This window comes from Bos javanicus, chromosome 14, assembly GCF_032452875.1.
Source record: "Bos javanicus breed banteng chromosome 14, ARS-OSU_banteng_1.0, whole genome shotgun sequence".
Classification (NCBI taxonomy): domain Eukaryota; kingdom Metazoa; phylum Chordata; class Mammalia; order Artiodactyla; family Bovidae; genus Bos; species Bos javanicus.
The window spans coordinates 58112741-58131705 of record NC_083881.1 but is presented as its reverse complement, the minus strand read 5'-3'; the positions used below and the strand labels follow the sequence as shown (position 1 = coordinate 58131705).

At 39.7% G+C, this 18965-nt stretch overlaps 1 protein-coding gene and 1 long non-coding RNA gene across 6 annotated transcripts in view; one reads left to right on the top strand and one right to left on the bottom strand.

The window, feature by feature from the left end:
• OXR1 (oxidation resistance 1) overlaps positions 1–18965 on the top strand; it is a 549175-nt gene that overhangs the window by 396737 nt on the left and 133473 nt on the right. The window lies entirely within an intron of this gene.
• On the bottom strand, positions 3297–12512 carry LOC133260634 (uncharacterized). Its single transcript, XR_009740903.1, has 4 exons — positions 8643–12512; positions 8397–8453; positions 7683–7790; positions 3297–3774 (listed from the first exon to the last, which is right to left on the bottom strand). It is a non-coding gene; the product is annotated as an uncharacterized LOC133260634 (long non-coding RNA).

Genomic DNA, 18965 nt, shown 5'->3' with positions numbered 1-18965 from the left:
GGACAATTTGTAAAAAAATATTGGACCAGTAAAATATTGAATATGAAATGTGTATGACAGCACTTGATAAACTATGAAGTACTGTTCAACTATCAACTGTAGCATCAACATTAAAAATCAGACTATTGGAGGAAAGAAGAAATTATAAAATTCATCCCAAATTAAAGAGAGTAAATTCTGCATTTTAATTATCACTGGAAATGATGATGTGACCCATTAACTCATTGACTAAATTGTAAGAAGAACTGTGAAATCTCTCTTCAGAGAACTTCCAGCTTTCGAGTCCAAAGCTGTCTTGAATCCCAGTGCTGAATGCATGCCAGTCTCTGAAAGCTTGTGTCCTTTATTGAATTAGCAGAACCACAGCCCACAGCACCTCTGTGGCATTAAAAATAAAAGATGGTACTTAGATTCCCCAATTCCTTTCCTATCTTTGTTCCTTCCATTTAAGAGTCATATCGATCTGTAAATTACAGTAAGACTTCGAAAAAATAACATAAGGGTGTTTAACAGTGTATTTTGGAATCATTATATGACAAAGTTTTGTCTAACGGAGGAAGACATGGTGGAATGGAGTGGTGGGGAGATGGCCAGAAATTATTGTTTTTTCTGTGTTTGAATTGATTGCTTGGTCTGGTTGAAGCAACCAAAACTTATTGTCTATTTATTGGGTCCCCAATGTTATTTATTTACCAAGCCCTGTTATACATAAAGACTTAAACAGAATAGGCACATGAACATACATTTTAGTAGAGTCTTATTTCCCACAGAAAGTCATGGTGTAAGTTAATGCCCACTGGGAAAAAATTCTGTAAGTAATAATACTCCCTGGTCCCAGATATTCACAAAAGAGAAATGATGCTAAATTGATTGAATCAAATCAGATAAGTCACATAGTTATTTCCATCATCAGGACCCTTTTTCTGCCATCAAGAAGATTTCAGATATTTTCAGCTTGAAATTTCATCTTACAATTTGCCAATGAAAAATGAATTCTACAGAAAAACATAGAAACCAAAAGTGCTTTTTAAAAAAAGCTGGTTAGGATATTTGTATGTATTTGAGCATTCTTTAATACTTATATTTCATTGTATTGGCTTTCACAGTTTCAAGAAAATAAAATAACAATCAAAAATAAATGTCATTGCTGTATCTTCAAAATACAGGATACTTCCACGTCAGTTAAAATAGTATTGTTGAATATAAATTTCATTGCTATAGTAAGTATAAAACACAATTTTTTTTTTGGAAGAGAAATATGCTTTGTGCATGCGTTGCTTTTGAAGATAGGGATACTTTCAAGAGCTAGAGTAAAAAAGACAAATACTATATTAAAGGCATGTGCAGGTGAAAAGGGGAATTGAAGGAGAGGGAATTGTGGTCATTTGAAAATCCTGTTTATCTTCTACACTTAAGCTTCCAATGGAGAGTCTGTCATTATCTCATTTCAGTCACTTTATTTTCAAAAGCCAAAAGTTTTCTACTGTGAACATTTTCTCATCTAATAATATATTGGGGGTTAAAACACTTCCCATCTCAACTTATTAATAGTTAACATTTAACACTTATATTGGATGGACTTAATATTAAGTACTATACTAAGTGGTTTACCCATATTAATTCATTAACATCTTAACACATTTTAGCAAAGTTATATAAATCATGCATCAAGCATGTATTAACTCCTGGAAGTTCATGGATGCACCATTTTTCTAGTTGTTCAGACCAGAGACACTGCTGCATTTTTAAGACTCTTCTTTTTCCTCTTCTACTCTGATCATCCCTGAGATTCAGCTGGCTCTATTCTCAAAATAAATCCAGAATCTGCCCAGCTCTTAGCCACCTGTGCTACTCCCTTCTGGGTCCAAATACCTTAATCTTTCAGCTGCGTTATGGAAACGGCCTCCTGACTGGTCCCCCTGCCTCTGCTGCTTTCCGCACCACCCCTCTACCCGTCAGCTTTCAGGAAGGCAGGTGGAGATATGTGGTACCAGGAATCTCACTGTGTGAATCTCATTGTCTCTCTCCTATGCCCAAACCTCTTCAGGGGCTCCTCTCTCTCAGAGTGAAAGCCAAGCTGAAGTTCTCATCATGGTGCAGTCTTAACTGGTCATCCCCACCTGAGCGCGTGCGCGCACACACAGCGCTTGTTTCCTTCAGTGCCGCTGCATTCCACCTACCTTCGCTGTTCCTTGAACCCACCAGACATGCTCGTTTCTTTCACACGGCTTTTTCAGTTGCTGTTCCCTTTGTCTTGGAGATTCCCAGGTGGCTCAGTGGTAAAGAATCCACCTGCAAATGCAGGAAAGATGGAAGATGCAGGTTGATCCCTGGATCAGAAAGATTTCCTGGAAGACAAAATGGCAACCCACTCCAGTGGAAAATCCCACAGATTAAGGAGCCTGGCAGGGTACAGTCTACAGAGTGTCAAAGAGTTGGACAAGTCTGAGCCTTGGAGGCTCTTCCTATAGAGGCTCATATAGCCAGCTCCCTCATGTTCTTTAGCCTTTTTTCAGGAGTTATAACTTTTCAATGTGACTTTCCCTGGCCACCTTATCTAAAACTTAAAACCCTCCAGCCCCGCCACATTTCATACCTGTCTTCTCTGTGTTGTTGTTTTTTTTTTTTTTCCTCCTTAGCACTTATCAGTAACAAATATGTGTGTTGATATTTATCTTACTAACTGGAATGCAAACCCTGTGAAGAAGAATTTTTTTTGTCTTTTTTTTTCATATTCTTTCTTTTATACCAAGAACAGAGTCTAGTGTGTAATAATATATCCTCAAATATTTGTTGACCGTATCTTCAGATATCAACCCTGTTCATTAGGTATAATTATTACCCCCATATTATAAACAAGGAAGTGAAATCGCAGAATGATTAAGAAAATGCCTGAAGTCAAGCAAGCTAAGGGTCAGAATCGGGATTCAAATCCAAGACTTGATTTTGGAGTCTATGTTCAGACCACTCCTTGTTTAAATCACTGAGTAGATCAATTGGAAAAATAGGACTATATATAGATTCAACTATTCTCTGGGATTTTCTGCAATTTGTTTTTCTTCCAGTTAAGGGGAAAATTGCGAGTGTCTGACCTGGCATGGCCAGACATAACAAAGCCTCTTTCCTCCATCTTTCTTTGACTTTTTTTTTTTTTTCCCTAAAAAGAAGGTGTAAGTTTTTAACATGGAAAAGTGTATAAACAAATGACTCCAGTCCCACTCATGTTTATGTTCTAGTAGTAATAATAAAGTAACATATGGGCAATGTTAAAAAGAAAAAGCAACACTCTGGAAAAATACAAAATGAAAGCATTTATTGAATGTCTACTGTGTTCTATAATAAATAAGTGCTAGAGCTCTGTATTTGGTAAGACAAGTAGAATTTAATGAGAAGGACAGACATATATGCAGACAGTTATAATTATGCATTTCGTAGAGTGTCACAGTTGGGTTATGTCTACTTCTGAATTGGAATTTAGATGAAACAGCAAATAGAGATCTGCTGACAGCTGAAAGCCGGGCCTTGGAGAGTTGTGGGGCAGGTGTGTAAATAGTGAGTGCGTGCATGTATGCTAAGTCACTTCAGTTGTGTCGAACTCTTTGCAACCTCATGGACTGTAGCTCATCAGCCCCCTCTGTCCATGGGATTCTCCAGGCAAGAATACTGGAGTGGGTTGCTGTGCTCTCCTCCAGGGGATCTTCCAGACCCAGGAATCGAACAGTCATCGCTTCCATCCCCTGCCTTGGCAGGCGAGTTCTTTATCACTAGTGCCACCTGGGAGTGAAAGGGGATTAAATATCTCAAGAGTCAGGAAACACTTTATGAAAGAGGAGGTTGGGGAATGCCAGCAGTAAATGTGACACGTCACAGTTTTGCTTTAGATGACTGGACTAAGTGAGAGAGACTACTTTAAAACAGCATTACATATGCTGCTAAATAGAAATTACAGACAAATCAAGTTATCTGAAGCTTGTGTAAATACATATTGAATTTAATTAGTAAAAGGATATATCATTACTTATCTTAATGCATCATTTGGAAAATTACCAATTGCACATCCTTCCCTACCCACCTTGCTCCTCTGGGAAGTCAGGTTTCCAGCTGATCATTTCTTTGATTTGACAAGGTCGCTGTGAACTTCTGACTGTCATCCAAGTGCTGGCAGTCCCGTCTAGCTTAGTGACAGACTGCTAAGTTGTTACTCAGGGTGTCTGTAAAAAGGACACTATGCCCTTCCATGGTGGTGATTTCTCCACAAACAAGTGAAAAGCAGGCAAGATATTTAAATAGTGTTAGGAAGAAAATATTAATAATAGGAAAAATTTAGAGTTATGTGATCACATGAGACTGTAGTAGGGTGGGGCAGCAGTGGGATTAGCTTGGATAATGATGGGGGGCATCTCTGAGAAGGTGTCATTAGAGTTGAAACCCATATGGTGAGAAGCCATACACTAACCAGGTAGAGAGATTGTAAATATAAAGGTTGGAAGATGAAAACAAACTTGGTTTGTTCACAGAACGGAAAAAGTACAACTGGACAAAGTAGTAATAGTCCAGGATGAGGTCTCAGAGTCAGCCAGTGACATAATGTACAGTCATAATTGATGTTCATTTAAGCCTAAGAGCATTGGAATTGTTTTTCTTCTTTAAGTGTGTCTCAAGTATAAATCCACTACTATTTCTATCAGTAGTAGAAAATAACTGGAATTTTCTCTGCACTGCATCATTTGTAAAAACCTTTACATGCATTCTCATTTTACTTAAAATTCCTTAACATCCTCATGAAGTGTGTGTGTGTTTGTCGCTCAGTTGTGTCTGACTCTTAGCGACCCCATGGGATGCAGCCCACCAGGCTCCTCTGTCCATGGGATTTCCCAGGCAAGAATACTAGAGTGGGTTGCTATTTCCTTCTTCAGAGGATCTTCCCGACGCAGGGATCAAACCCAGATCTCCTACATTGCAGGCAGACTCTACCATCTGAGCCCTGAGGAAAACTTCATGAAGTAGGCAGGACTAACTTTATTTCTATTTTACAGAGAAGGAAACTGTGGTATAAAAATGTTGCATAACATAAGGCCTACAAAGCAGCCCTTCCCCCAGTTACACAGATGTAGGTCATATGATTCCCCATGCATCATCAAAGTTGTCCAAGAGTCAAATCTGTCTTTTAACCTAGAGTTAAAATGAACTTGGGGCTTTGGTATATAACTAAAGCCTGCTTGCTCATTGCTGAAAAAAGAGGAACAAAGGAGTTCCTACAATGAATCAAAGAAAAGGTAATCTCAGTTTGCTCTAATAGCCTCTGTGTGTGTGTGTATGTGTTTTATAGCATAAGTTCTTTCAAGGCAAAAAAGAATTTTAAAAATGGAAAAAAAAAACAAAACAAGGCTTTCCATGTGGCTCAGATGGTAAAGAATCTGCCTTAAATGCAATCTGGGCATATTAGAAATATCTCAGGGCTGGAGCTATTAAGCTTGCTTATTAGAGGCAAGTCAGGGTTGTACACTTAACCTCATATTCTTTTTTTTAATTTTTAAAATTAAGTTATCATTTAAGTTATCATGTAGACGTATGATATTTATTGTCTTGGTCTATTAGCTAAGAAAACCCTTTTCACTTTTGTGGATTTATTATATTTTTAAATAGTATTTCCTGTTTCTTGCTTATTATATTTATATTTTCATTTGTATTTCTACAAATGTAATTCTCTGTAAGACATGGCCTTGATTGAAGTTTGGTGACTTTTCTCTTTTAATTCAGTCCTTTTTCATATTTTTAAATTAGTTTATTTATTTCTCCTTTGGTCTTTGGTTTCTTAACACCTTATCTGTGTGGATGATTAACTCTTAACAATATATTTTTTTTTACTTTAAAAGCATCTCACTTTTCTTAGTTTTTAAAAAATCCTACGTGTTTTTAAAGCTTCAGATAAATATTTCATTTAAGGATGGCTTTTTTCCCTATACTTTCTCTTTCAAGTCTTAAGGTTGATTTCCTGATTTAACATCATACATTTTTGTAATAATCAAAACAACCACCACTAAATCTTAAACTTGAAGAAACTATCTCCAGGTTATTATTCACTATTGTTGAGATACTTTTTCTCAGTTTCAAAATTATTAAATAGTCCATAGTTTAATTTACTCCATAATGTAATTCTTCAAGACATTTACAGTTTCTAGTTTTAAATATATAAATATTTAAAGTCAATTTGTAATATATATAATAATACATTTTAGAGGCAGCTTAATTTTTAATGTACTCTGTAGCTTAAGGGATAGCACATATATTTTATCATTTCAAAATTGCAAATCCTGAAAAACAGAAAATGTCCAGAGCCTTATTTTCCTCAAGGTCTTGACTCTTTTTTTTCTATACAGTTAACCTTTCAAGTCAGCAACCACATTTATCTTAAGGTACATGTACATGTTATGCAAACAATTGAAATTGTGGCAACTCTGAGAAAACATGTCTTGTTAATAAAAACTGGATCAGAGCACAAGCAGAAAGGGAAGACTTCAGGATAGAAAAGGTGGTATTTCAAAACTTGGTTTCTCATACATTTCTCAAAGTATATATTCAGACACTGGTCCATAATCAAGATAGCAGTCCTTATGAACTAGCTTCAGTTTTGTTGAGAGAAGACTGGCCATCAACATGTTTTAATCTTCCCTTACTTTCCTTTGTCTTTCAAAGCATATATTTTACCGTTGATAATTTTAAGCAAAAATAGTGAAAAGGGACTGCTGTTCCCAGCAGGAACATTAAATATAGAAAATAGGCTTTTTGAAATAGAAAAAATAAAACATTAGGTATGTGATGGTAAATCAATACAAAGTGAGATATTCTGTTTATATTTTGTATCACCTTTCCTACTGTGGATGATTTACTACTATTGAATCAATACAGGAAACTGATAATGATAACATAACCAACATATGAAGATGACAAAAATGATAAAGCTAGCAAACTACCCAAGTGTTTTTAGAGCTTCTTGTCTACTTTTCCCCTGCAGTCAAGGAACAATCGCACTGATACTTGGTTCTTCCAGTACCAGCAAGGGACTTACTTGCTGTCTTTTCAGAGGTGATTAAGCTTCATGCCACTTACTAACAAAGACGACCAATTTGAAAAGAATGCTGGTGCAATTCATAGCTGAAAACGTTAGCTGTAAGGCAAGTCCTAAAGCTTCTGTCATGACAGGATGTAGGAAGAGGTACAGATTGGAGGGGCAGGGGATCTGCCAGCTATTTTTTTCTGAAGCTCTGTAGTGTTGCATTGGGAATTTCCCATACTACTATATCTCAGAGTACTTGATTACAAGGAATTCCTAACTGGACTTCTAACCTTCTTTTCTTTCTTCATGCCCTTCCAATCCATTATCCACACTACCATCTTAATGATCTTTCTGAAACGTATTAATGGGACTGATTGGTTCTCTCTTTTAAAAATCCTCTTAAGATTTACCATTGCCTGCTACATATGTTCCGAGTCCTTATGTTACACACACTGTCTTTTATGGTTTGGAACCTACCTTCCTAGCATCTCCTGTGCTCTATATCCTCAGTCCTCTTTGTATTGACCTGATTTTAAGAATGCCTGTCCACTGGATTGTTGCAAGACTTCAGTGAGAAACTATATATAGATTACTCAATAATAGCCAGTATTTACTGAACACTTACCATCTTAGAAGGTGCCAAAGACTGGGCTGAGTCTTTATGTGTATTTTCTCATTTAATCTTCATACAACCTTGTGAGGTATAGACCCTTTTATCTACAATCTCCATTCTCTAAATGAAGAAACAGATTTTGAGAGGTCAGCCAACTTGCCCAAGGTCATACCTATAGCCAGAAATGGAGTTGTAATTTTATCTAGCCAACTACCAAACTGATGCCTTTATAGACTTTGCTGCTGCCTGGCACACTGCCTGGTGTACAATCAGCTTGATTAAATATTCATTAAAACAAACATTACTATAAAACTTACAGTGTCTAGAAAATGACCTTTTTTTCTTGCCTCCATGGTGCAGCAAGGTTAACTGATAAAGCACTTTTTGGCCTCTTTTAAGATGCTCCTATCTCCTCTACGCTGTCTTCTTTCACTTCACACTCACAGACCTGTAGTGTGCTAATTGTTTAAGTATCGAGTGCCTTTCATCTGTGGGCTCTTAGTCTCACACCATATCTTCACTGTCTTTGTGTCCTTGGAGAAGAGCAGTTCAGCAATTGTGAACGAATGGAAGCAGTGAAGCAAGCTCTGAAGAGAATTTTGAAATATGTGGGGTTTTCCCCTTTCTCAAAAATGAGGAATTCCTCCTTCCATTTAATGTGTAAGTGCATTAACATTCTGAATAACACTCAACTGGGTCATTATGAGAGAGCAGAATCAGACTTACGAGGTTGGAGTGGGAAAAGGGAAGATGAACCCTTCTTTTTCTTCAGTCCCCTTTTCCCTACACATGAAAAAGAAGCACATGATAACATTTAGAAATGGTGAAATTAAAATTCTCTTAAAAAATTAAAAAAAAAAGTAAATTCTCTAAAAAAAAATAGTTGACTAAGATTCAAGTCTTAGCTTTTCTGCCCTTACCCTTTTTACATTTTCTTTTTTCACCCTTTTACCCTTTTTACAAGTTACTTACTGTTGGCTCAGATGGTAAAGAATCTGCCTGCAAGGCAGGAGACCCAGGTTCAATCCCTGGGTCAGGAAGATCCCCTGGAGAAAGGAATGGCAATCCACTCCAATATTCTTGCCTAGAGAATTCCATGGACAAAGGAGCCTGGTGGGCTGCAGTCCCTGTGGTCGCAAAGAGTTGGACACGACTGAGTGAGTAACACACTCAGACAAACACAGTTATACCTTCTTTCACAGTGTTTCTCAAAGGTTAGTGAATTACAAGTGTTAGTCACTCAGTTGTGCCTGACTGTTTGTGACCCCATGGACTATAGCCCACCAGGCTTCTCTGTCCATGGAATTCTCCAGGCAAGAATACTGGAGTGGGTTGCCATTCCCTTCTCCAGGGGATCTTCTCTATGCAGAGATCAAACCCAGGTCTCCTGCATTGCAGGCAGATGCTTTACTGTCTGAGCACCAGGGAAGTCTGAAACAGCAGTACTTTTAAGATCTGAGAACTTGAGGGAAATCAACTGATGAGCGCATGGTCACAGAGTGAGTCAGTGAAATGTCTCGGGAATAAATCTGTTCATCTGACTGCTAGTTCAGGGTTCTACACATCCAGCTACATGCCCCTACTGCTGCTGCTGCTGCTAAGTCACTTCAGTCGTGTCTGACTCTGTGCGACCCCATAGACAGCAGCCCACTAGGCTTCTCTGTCCCTGGGATTCTCCAGGCAGAACACTGGAGTGGGTTGCCATTTCCTTCTCCAATGCAGGAAAGTGAAAAGTGAAAGTGAAGTCGCTCAGTCGTGCCCGACTCTTAGCGACCCCATGGACTGCAGCCTACGAGGCTCCTCTGTCCATGGGATTTTCCAGGCAAGAGTACTGGAGTGGGGTGCTACTGCCTTCTCCACATGCCCCTAAAGGAGTGATAAATCTTGAAGATGGTACAGTTGGGGCAAGAAATCACTGTCATTGCCACTGCCCATATTCTGTTTCCCCTGCTTAATAGAATAATAATTTTAAACTCATAAATGGGAATATTCTATTGATTAGCGTGTACTATTACGCCAAGGATACCAACAAAGAAATACGTCTAAAATTTACATTATCCCCTAAAATATAGAGAACCAACATATATCAGAACACAAGCATTTCTTAAGTCATAAAACAAATATTCATTATTTGGTATGAAGAAGAGGTTAAACATTATTTTTAATAAACTGCTTTCCTTTTTCTTTTTAACTTGTGTGGCAAGATCCTCCATCCCTAGGTGATATTAAACAACTATAAGGTCTAAAACAGATTTGTTACTCTGGGGGAATATAGTAATAATTTCCCTTAGTCATTGTAAGCTAATACAGTATGATATATCTACATTACAATCCCATATCTTAAGAGGGTGAAACCCCTGCTTCTGTCTATTAATTGGTAGGTAACCCTTAATATCCCACCCACTTGACCTTCTCTGTTTTCTCTTTGTATTGGGAAGTAGTGCCTTACCTTTCTGTGTAGAGATAAAAGTCAGCTAATACCTGGCTTTGGTTCCTTACACTGCTACCTGGCAGGTATGCAACCCCTCATTTCTTCATCTGCAACATGGGGATAATATTACTTACCTTCCCCACAAGGTTCTCACCAAGATGAATGACATATGTCTAAACGCAGGCTTAAATTGTAGAATCCTGGAACTGAAAAGGACCTTCCCAAGGTGAGTCTGCTTCACCGTGGTAAGGAATCCATGGTAAGTGCTGTGCCCAAGAACCTCCCTAGTGGTCCAGTGGTTTTGAATCGGCAAGAAAAACAAAAGAATCTGCCTCCCAGTGCAGGGGACAGGGGTTCAACTCCTGGTCAGGAAAGACCCCACGTGCCATGGGGCAACTAAGCCCACAACTACTGAGCCCCTGTTCTGCAGCAGGAGAAGCCACCGCAATGAGAAGCCGATGCACCTCAGTGAAGAGTAGTCTCGTCTAAACACAAGTAGAGAGAGTCTGTGCAGCAACCAAAAGCCAGCATGGAAAAATAAAATTAATTAATTAATTAAAAATATTAAAGTTACAAAAAAATGCTTTGCTCAAGACCAGTTAGCCCATGAGTCATACATCTGAGGCCTTTGCTTGAGTGTGCTTTGTTTTTATTTCCATTTTTTTTTTTCCACTTGATAGGCACAAGGGAACTGATATGCGCAAGGAAGGAATGTAAAGACTATGGTAGAATGAAGTCAAAGAGGAAGTAGGTATTCTATGCCAAGTAACGTGACAGCAAATAAGAAAAGAGAACGTACAAGGAAGAACATTTATTGGAGAGTTTATAGCATGCCAAACATACATTAAAACATGAAAAGCTTTTAATTATCCAATGTGTGTTACACAGATAAAATATCTACTAAGAATACTTTTTTAACATATGTGTGTGCCAAGTCGCTTCAGTTGTGTCCGACTCTGTGACCCCATGGACGGTAGCCTGCCAGCTTCCTCTGTCCGTGGGATTCTCCAGGCAGTAATACTGGAGTGGGTTGCCATTCCCTTCTCCAGGGGATCTTCCTGACCCAGGGATGGAACCCTGTCTTTTCTGTCTCCTATATGGGCAGGTGGGTTCTTTACTACTAGCACCACCACCTGGGAAGTGTAGAATTATTCAAAACCACTCCTTGTTGTCCCTGTCTCTGGTACTTTTCTAGGACTGCACACCAAATCCCTTGATTTAAGCTGTGTTGCCTCGGTGCTGGCTGGAAGTGGAGGGTGCATGAGGAAGTTCAAGGAGCTGAGGTGTGGAGAGAAGTAGCTGCTTGGGTTAGATAAGGGGGTGTCCAGGAGACCTCTCACTCACTAATGACTCTTCAGTGATTTCCAATCTTAGGCATCCAACTGGGTTTTTAAGTCCCTTTTACGAAATGGAAATATTCTCTTAAAATGATACTTACATCTCCGAAAATTCCTTCCTTGACAGTAAATCTACATTTCTCCTCTAATCACATCAGCTTTGATTGGTATGGAGAGGTGGAAGAGAGTGTAACTGAGACTTTCAAGCCCTTAGGAAAGGGCAGACCTAGATAGAGGTTGAGTGGTAGATATCAAAGGTTACTGAGCGCCAGGAGGCAAAAGAAACTCATTAAAAAAAGAAAAAGATTGGTGAGAAATGCCAAAAACAGCCTTTGGCTGATTTGGTTTTTTTACTTAGGGCATGGAGGTAACCAATTAAAATCTAAAATGTGATACTACCTTTTTTTTATGCTTAAACTTGATATTGAGTGCTGTATTTCATGGGTGCTAGGAAAAGGAACAAGTCAAATTCTAGCATCCTAAGCTGCTGCTACTAAGTTGCTTCAGTCGAGTCCGACTCTGTGCGACCCCAGAGACGGCAGCCCACCAGACTCCCCCATCCCTGGGATTCTCCAGGCAAGAACACTGGAGTGGGCTGCCATTTCCTTCTCCAATGCATGAAAGTCAAAAGTGAAGTCGCTCAGTTGTGTGCGACTCTTCACGACCCCATGGATTGCAGCCTACCAGGCTCCTCCATCCATGGGATTTTCCAGGCAAGAGTACTGGAGTGGGTTGCCATTGCCTTCTCCCCTAGGATCAGCAGGAACCATAATATAAAAGAGACAGTGGAGAGATTACAGAGCTGGAAACTGAAAACCTAAATTCAAACTCCTACTCTAGAAGTGAGGAGTTGCATCTGTCTGTGAGTAAAGACTTCTGATGATACTTATCTAAACATCAGATCAGGTAGGTCGCTCAGTCGTGTCCGACTCTTTGCGACCCCATGAATCGCAGCACGCCAGGCCTCCATGTCCATCACCAACTCCCAGAGTTCACTGAGACTCATGTCCATCAAGTCAGTGATGCCATCCAGCCATCTCATCCTCTGTCGTCCCCTTCTCCTCTTCCCCCAAACCCTCCCAGCATCAGAGTCTTTTGCAATGAGTCAACTCTTCGCATGAGGCGGCCAAAGTACTGGAGTTTCAGCTTTAGCATCATTCCTTCAGATCTAGGGCTGATCTTCAGAATGGACTGGTTGGATCTCCTTGCAGTCCAAGGGACTCTCAAGAGTCTTCTCCAACACCACAGTTCAAAAGCATCAATTCTTCGGCGCTCAGCCTTCTTCACAGTCCAACTCTCACATCCATACATGACCACAGGAAAAACAATAGCCTTGACTAGATGAACCTTTGTTGGCAAAGTAATGTCTCTGCTTTTGAATATGCTATCTAGGTTGGTCATAACTTTCCTTCCAAGGAGTAAGCGTCTTTTAATTTCATGGCTACAGTTACCATCTGTAGTGATTTTGGCGCCCAGAAACATAAAGTCTGACACTATTTCCACTGTTTCCCCATCTGTTTCCCATGAAGTGTTGGGACCGGATGCCATGATCTTCATTTTCTGAATGTTGAGCTTTAAGCCAACTTTTTCACTCCCCACTTTCACTTTCATCAAGAGGCTTTTGAGTTCCTCTTCACTTTCTGCCATAAGGATGGTGTCATCTGCATATCTGAGGTTATTGATATTTCTCCCGGCAATCTTGATTCCAGTTTGTGTTTCTTCCAGTCCAGCATTTCTCATGATGTACTCTGCATATAAGTTAAATAAACAAGGTGACAATATACAGCCTTGACATACTCCTTTTCCTATTTGGAACCAGTCTGTTGTTCCCTGTCCACTTCTAACTGTTGCTTCCTGACCTGCATACAAATTTCTCAAGAGGCAGATCAGATGGTCTGATATTCCCATCTCTTTCAGAATTTTCCACAGTTTATTGTGATCCACACAGTCAAAGGCTTTGGCATAGTCAATAAAGCAGAAATAGATGTTTTTTTGGAACTCTCTTGCTTTTTCCATGATCCAGCAGATGTTGGCAATTTGATCTCTGGTTCCTCTGCCTTTTCTAAAACCAGCTTGAACATCAGGAAGTTCATGGTTCACATATTCCTGAAGCCTGGCTTGGAGAATTTTGAGCATTACTTTACTAGCGTATGAGATGAGTGCAGTTGTGCGGTAGTTTGAGCATTCTTTGGCATTGCCTTTCTTTGGGATTGGAATGAAAACTGACCTTTTCCAGTCCTGTGGCCACTGCTGACTTTTCCAAGTTTGCTGGCATATTGAGTGCAGCACTTTCACAGCATCATCTTTCAGGATTTGGACTAGCTCAACTGGAATTCCATCACCTCCACTAGCTTTGTTCGTAGTGATGCTTTCTAAGGCCCACTTGACTTCACATTCCAGGATGTCTGGCTCTAGGTGAGTGATCACACCATCGTGATTATCTGGGTCGTGAAGATCTTTTTTGTACAGTTCTTCTGTGTATTCTTGCCATCTCTTCTAATATCTTCTGCTTCTGTTAGGCCCATACCATTTCTGTCCTTTATCGAGCTCATCTTTGCATGAAATGTTCCTTTGGTATCTCTGATTTTCTTGAAGAGATCCCTAGTCTTTCCCATTCTGTTGTTTTCCTCTATTTCTTTGCATTGATCGCTGAGGAAGGCTTTCTTATCTCTTCTTGCTATTCTTTGGAACTCTGCATTCAAATGTTTATATCTTTCCTTTTCTCCTTTGCTTTTCACTTCTCTTCTTTTCACAGCTATTTGTAAGGCCTCCCCAGACAGCCATTTTGCTTTTTTGCATTTCTTTTCCCTGGGGAGGGTCTTGATCCCTGTCTCCTGTACAATGTCACGAACCTCATTCCATAGTTCATCAGGCACTCGATCTATCAGATCTAGGCCCTTAAATCTATTTCTCACTTCCACTGTATAATCATAAGGGATTTAATTTAGGTCATACCTGAATGGTCTAGTGGTTTTCCCTACTTTCTTCAATTTAAGTCTGAATTTGGCAATAAGGGGTTCATGATCTGAGCCACAGTCAGCTCCTGGTCTTGTTTTTGCTGACTGTATAGAGCTTCTCCATCTTTGGCTGCAAAGAATATAATCAATCTGATTTCGGTGTTGACCATCTGGTGATGTCCATGTATAGAGTCTTCTCTTGTGTTGTTGGAAGAGGGTGTTTGCTATGACCAGTGCATTTTCTTGGCAAAACTCTATTAGTCTTTGCCCTACTTCATTCCGTATTCCAAGGCCAAATTTGCCTGTTACTCCAGGTGTTTCTTGACTTCCTACTTTTGCATTCCAGTCCCCTCTAATGAAAAGGACATCTTTTTTGGGTGTTAGTTCTAAAAGGTCTTGTAGGTCTTCATAGAACTGTTCAACTTCAGCTTCTTCAGCGTTACTGGTTGGAGCATAGACTTGGATTACTGTGATATTGAATGGTTTGCCTTGGAAATGAAGAGAGATCATTCTGTGGTTTTTGAGATTGCATCCAAGTACTGCATTTCGGACTCTTTTGTTGACCATGATGGCTACTCCATTTCTTCTGAGGGATTCCTGCCCACAGTAGTAGATGTAATGGTCATCTGAGTTAAATTCACCCATTCCTGTCCATTTCAGTTCGCTGATTCCTAGAATGTCGACATTCACTCTTGCCATCTCTTGTTTGACCACTTCCAATTTGCCGTGATTCATGGACCTGACATTCCAGGTTCCTATGCAATATTGCTCTTTACAGCATCGGACCTCGCTTCTATCTCCAGTCACATCCACAGCTGGGTATTCTTTTTGCTTTGGCTCCATCCCTTCATTCTTTCTGGAGTTATTTCTCCACTGATCTCCAGTAGTATATTGGGCACCTACTGACCTGGGGAGTTTCTCTTTCAGTATCCTATCATTTTGCCTTTTCATACTGTTCATGGGGTTCTCAAGGCAAGAATAGTGAAGTGGTTTGCCATTGCCTTCTCCAGTGGACCACATTCTGTCAGATCTCTCCACCATGACCCACCTGTCTTGGGTTGCCCCACGGGCATGGCTTAGTTTCATTGAGTTAGACAAGGCTGTGGTCCTAGTGTGATTAGATTGACTAGTTTTCTATGACTATGGTTTCAGTATTATCTAAAACACCAATACAGTATACTAACGCATATATATGGAATTTAGAAAGATGATAATAATAACCCTGTGTACGAGACAGCAAAAGAGACACTGATGTATGGAACAGTCTTATGGACTCTGTGGGAGAGGGAGAGGGTGGGAAGATTTGGGAGAATGGCATTGAAACATGTAAAATATCATGTATGAAATGAGATGCCAGTCCAGGTTCAATGCACGATACTGGATGCTTGGGGCTAGTGCACTGGGATGACCCAGAGGGATGGTATGGGGAGGGAGGAGGGAGGAGGGTTCAGGATGGGGAGCACATGTATACCTGTGATGGATTCATTTTGATATTTGGCAAAACTAATACAATTATGTAAAGTTATGAAAGCTATGGTACATATACACAATGGAGTATTACTCAGCCATTAAAAAGAATACATTTGAATCAGTTCTAATGAGGTGGATGAAACTGGAGCCTATTATACAGAGTGAAGTAAGCCAGAAGGAAAAACATAAATACAGTATACTAACGCATATATATGGAATTTAGAAAGATGGTAACAATAACCCGGTGTACAAGACAGCAAAAGAGACACTGATGTATAGAACAGTCTTATGGACTCTGTGGGAGAGGGAGAGGGTGGGAAGATTTGGGAGAATGACATTGAAACATGTAAAATATCATGTAAGAAACGAGTTGCCAGTCCAGGTTCGATGCACGATACTGGATGCTTGGGGCTAGTGCACTGGGACGACCCAGAGGGATGGTATGGGGAGGGAGGAGGGAAGAGGGTTCAGGATGGGGAACACATGTATACCTGTGGCAGATTCATTTTGATATTTGGCAAAACTAATACAATTATGTAAAGTTTAAAAATAAAATAAAATTTAAAAAAAATAAAATTAAATTTAAAAAAAATAAATAAATGGCAAACATTAAAAAAAAAAAAAAACATACAAAGCTTTATTTTTCTTCTGTGTAAAGAAGTCCAGAAATAGGCAATCATTGGTAAAGGTTCAGGATGTCAAGCTGGTGTCATTTTGAAATTTCCTTAGCCTTTTCCTCATTGTTCTCTGTGAACTACTATAGCTCTTGCCATCACATCCATCTTTCAGATAGGAGGAAGGTAACAGGCAGAAAGGGGTAAAACCCATATCAGTGAAGAAAAACTTATAGCAGACTTCCACTTCTATCTTAGTTTCTAGAACTGTGTCACAGAACTACCTAGAAAAAGAAAGTGAAAAATTAGCTTTTTTGCTAAATGCACTGTCATCCAAAATAGAATCAAGAAGGAAGAAGGGCAGAATGGATAGTTAGTAGTCGGGCAGAGCAGCATTGATGAGGGGAAATGAATGAGAATTTCAGCACATCAAAAAGCAGAATGTAATATATAAATATAAGTGACATATAAATAGAAGGGAAAGAGCTGTCTGTTTTAGAAGGAGACTGTAATGCATGCCTTTCTGCTTCTCTGGTCATTGGTGACAATAAAATAAGCATAAATTATTTAAAAAATCCATGGTGGGCATTTTAAAAATATACCAATAGGTGATAGAAATTTAACCTTAAAACACACCAGCTGCAAACTATTCTAACATCTTACTTTCTTACATGACCTCTGTGAACTCTTACCATTCAGCCAGTTGCACAATCTGAATGTGGTCTCAGTTCAGTTCAGTTCAGTTGCTCAGTTGTGTCCAACTCTTTGTGACCCCATGAATCGCAGCACGCCAGGCCTCCCTGTCCATCACCAACTCCCGGAGTTCACTCAGACTCACGTCCATTGAGTCAGTGATGCCATTCAGCCATCTCATCCTCTGTCGTCCCCTTCTCCTCCTGCCCCCAATGCCTCCCAGCATCAGAGTCTTTTCCAATGAGTCAACTCTTCAATGAGGTCTCAGAGCACCTTAAAAGATGGGTCAGATATGCCTGGTGTAGGACAAGACAGTTAAAATATTTCTACCTGGAAATCCCTGATGTGAATAGTTGGTTTAAAAAAGAGATTCCCCCCACCCCAGACAAAAGAGTGGGAGAAGGGGACTGAATTTTAAAAGTAAACCACATGGTATCATTTTTTGTGTATTCACCATTACAAGAACTTCAGACTTTTCTAGTGAAAAAACATTTATCCTTTGTCAGCTGACAGTGGTCTACACTGAAAAGTGTTTTTCAATGGAATCATGTGTAAAAAATTTTAGTTTCAAGAGTATTAGCACGTAATCAAAATTAGAATTAAGGTTAAAAGCCAGAGATGAGCTAACTAATATCCTGAAGCCATCCACACAATAACCTTCTCTTATAGATCCAGATTCAGCAATAGCCAAATAGCTTATCAATGAAAGATATCAGGAACAGCAGAGCTCTCTACCAATACTACTAATAAAAACATCCAGACTCTTAAGAGCTCAGATAGACCTGAGATTAGTAAAGACATTTATTTCACTGAAAGATTTGAGATCACTACCCAGAAGTTTTCTTTTTGTTTTTAATCTCCTGGACTGTTTTATTTTACTCAGGAGCTATCTTAAAAACCTGGAGCATAGTGGAGAGGGGTAGAAAGCCATTGGCCTCTTATTTATACATGGATCAGAGTTGAGCCAATATTCAGTAAATGGACAGGACAGTTAAATGGAAATTTCTGGATGTAACCGGTAGCATTATGCTCAAGAAAACATTAGACCAGTCCTCTGAAGGATTTTATTTTGGCCTTTTGCTGTGTAAAATGGGACCTAACCTCAAGTGTGAAGCCTGGAAGAATATACCACAAGGTCAAGAGAGCAAGGGAGAATCTTCTGGATCAAAGGTAATGGTTATCAGACATGGAAGTCATGGAAGGAGAAGAAACTGCTGATTAAATATCTCAAAGACAAATACAGGAATACCAGACTGCCTTATCTGCCTCCTGAGACACCTGTGTGCAGGTCAAAAAGCAACAATTAAAACTGGACATGGAACAACAGACTGGCTCAAAATTGGGAAAGGAGTATGTCAAGGCTGTATATTGTCACCCTGCTTATTTAAATTCTATGCAGAGTACATCATGTGAAATACTGGGCTGAGTGAAGCCCAAGCTGGAATCAAGATTGCTAAGAGAAATATCGGAGAAGGCAGTGGCACCCCACTCCAGTACTCTTGCCTGGAAAATCCCGTGGACGGAGGAGCCTGGTAGGCTGCAGTCCACGGGGTCACTAAGAGTCGGATACAACTGAGCGACTTCACTTTCCCTTTTCACTTTCATGCCTTGGAGAAGGAAATGGCAACCCACTCCAGTGTTCTTGCCTGAAGAATCCCAGGGATGGGGGAGCCTGGCGGGCTGCTGTCTATGGGGTCACACAGAGTCGGACACAACTGAAGTGACTTAGCAGCAGCAGCAGCAGCAGCAGTAGCAAGAGAAATATCAATAATCTCAGATATGCAGATGACAGC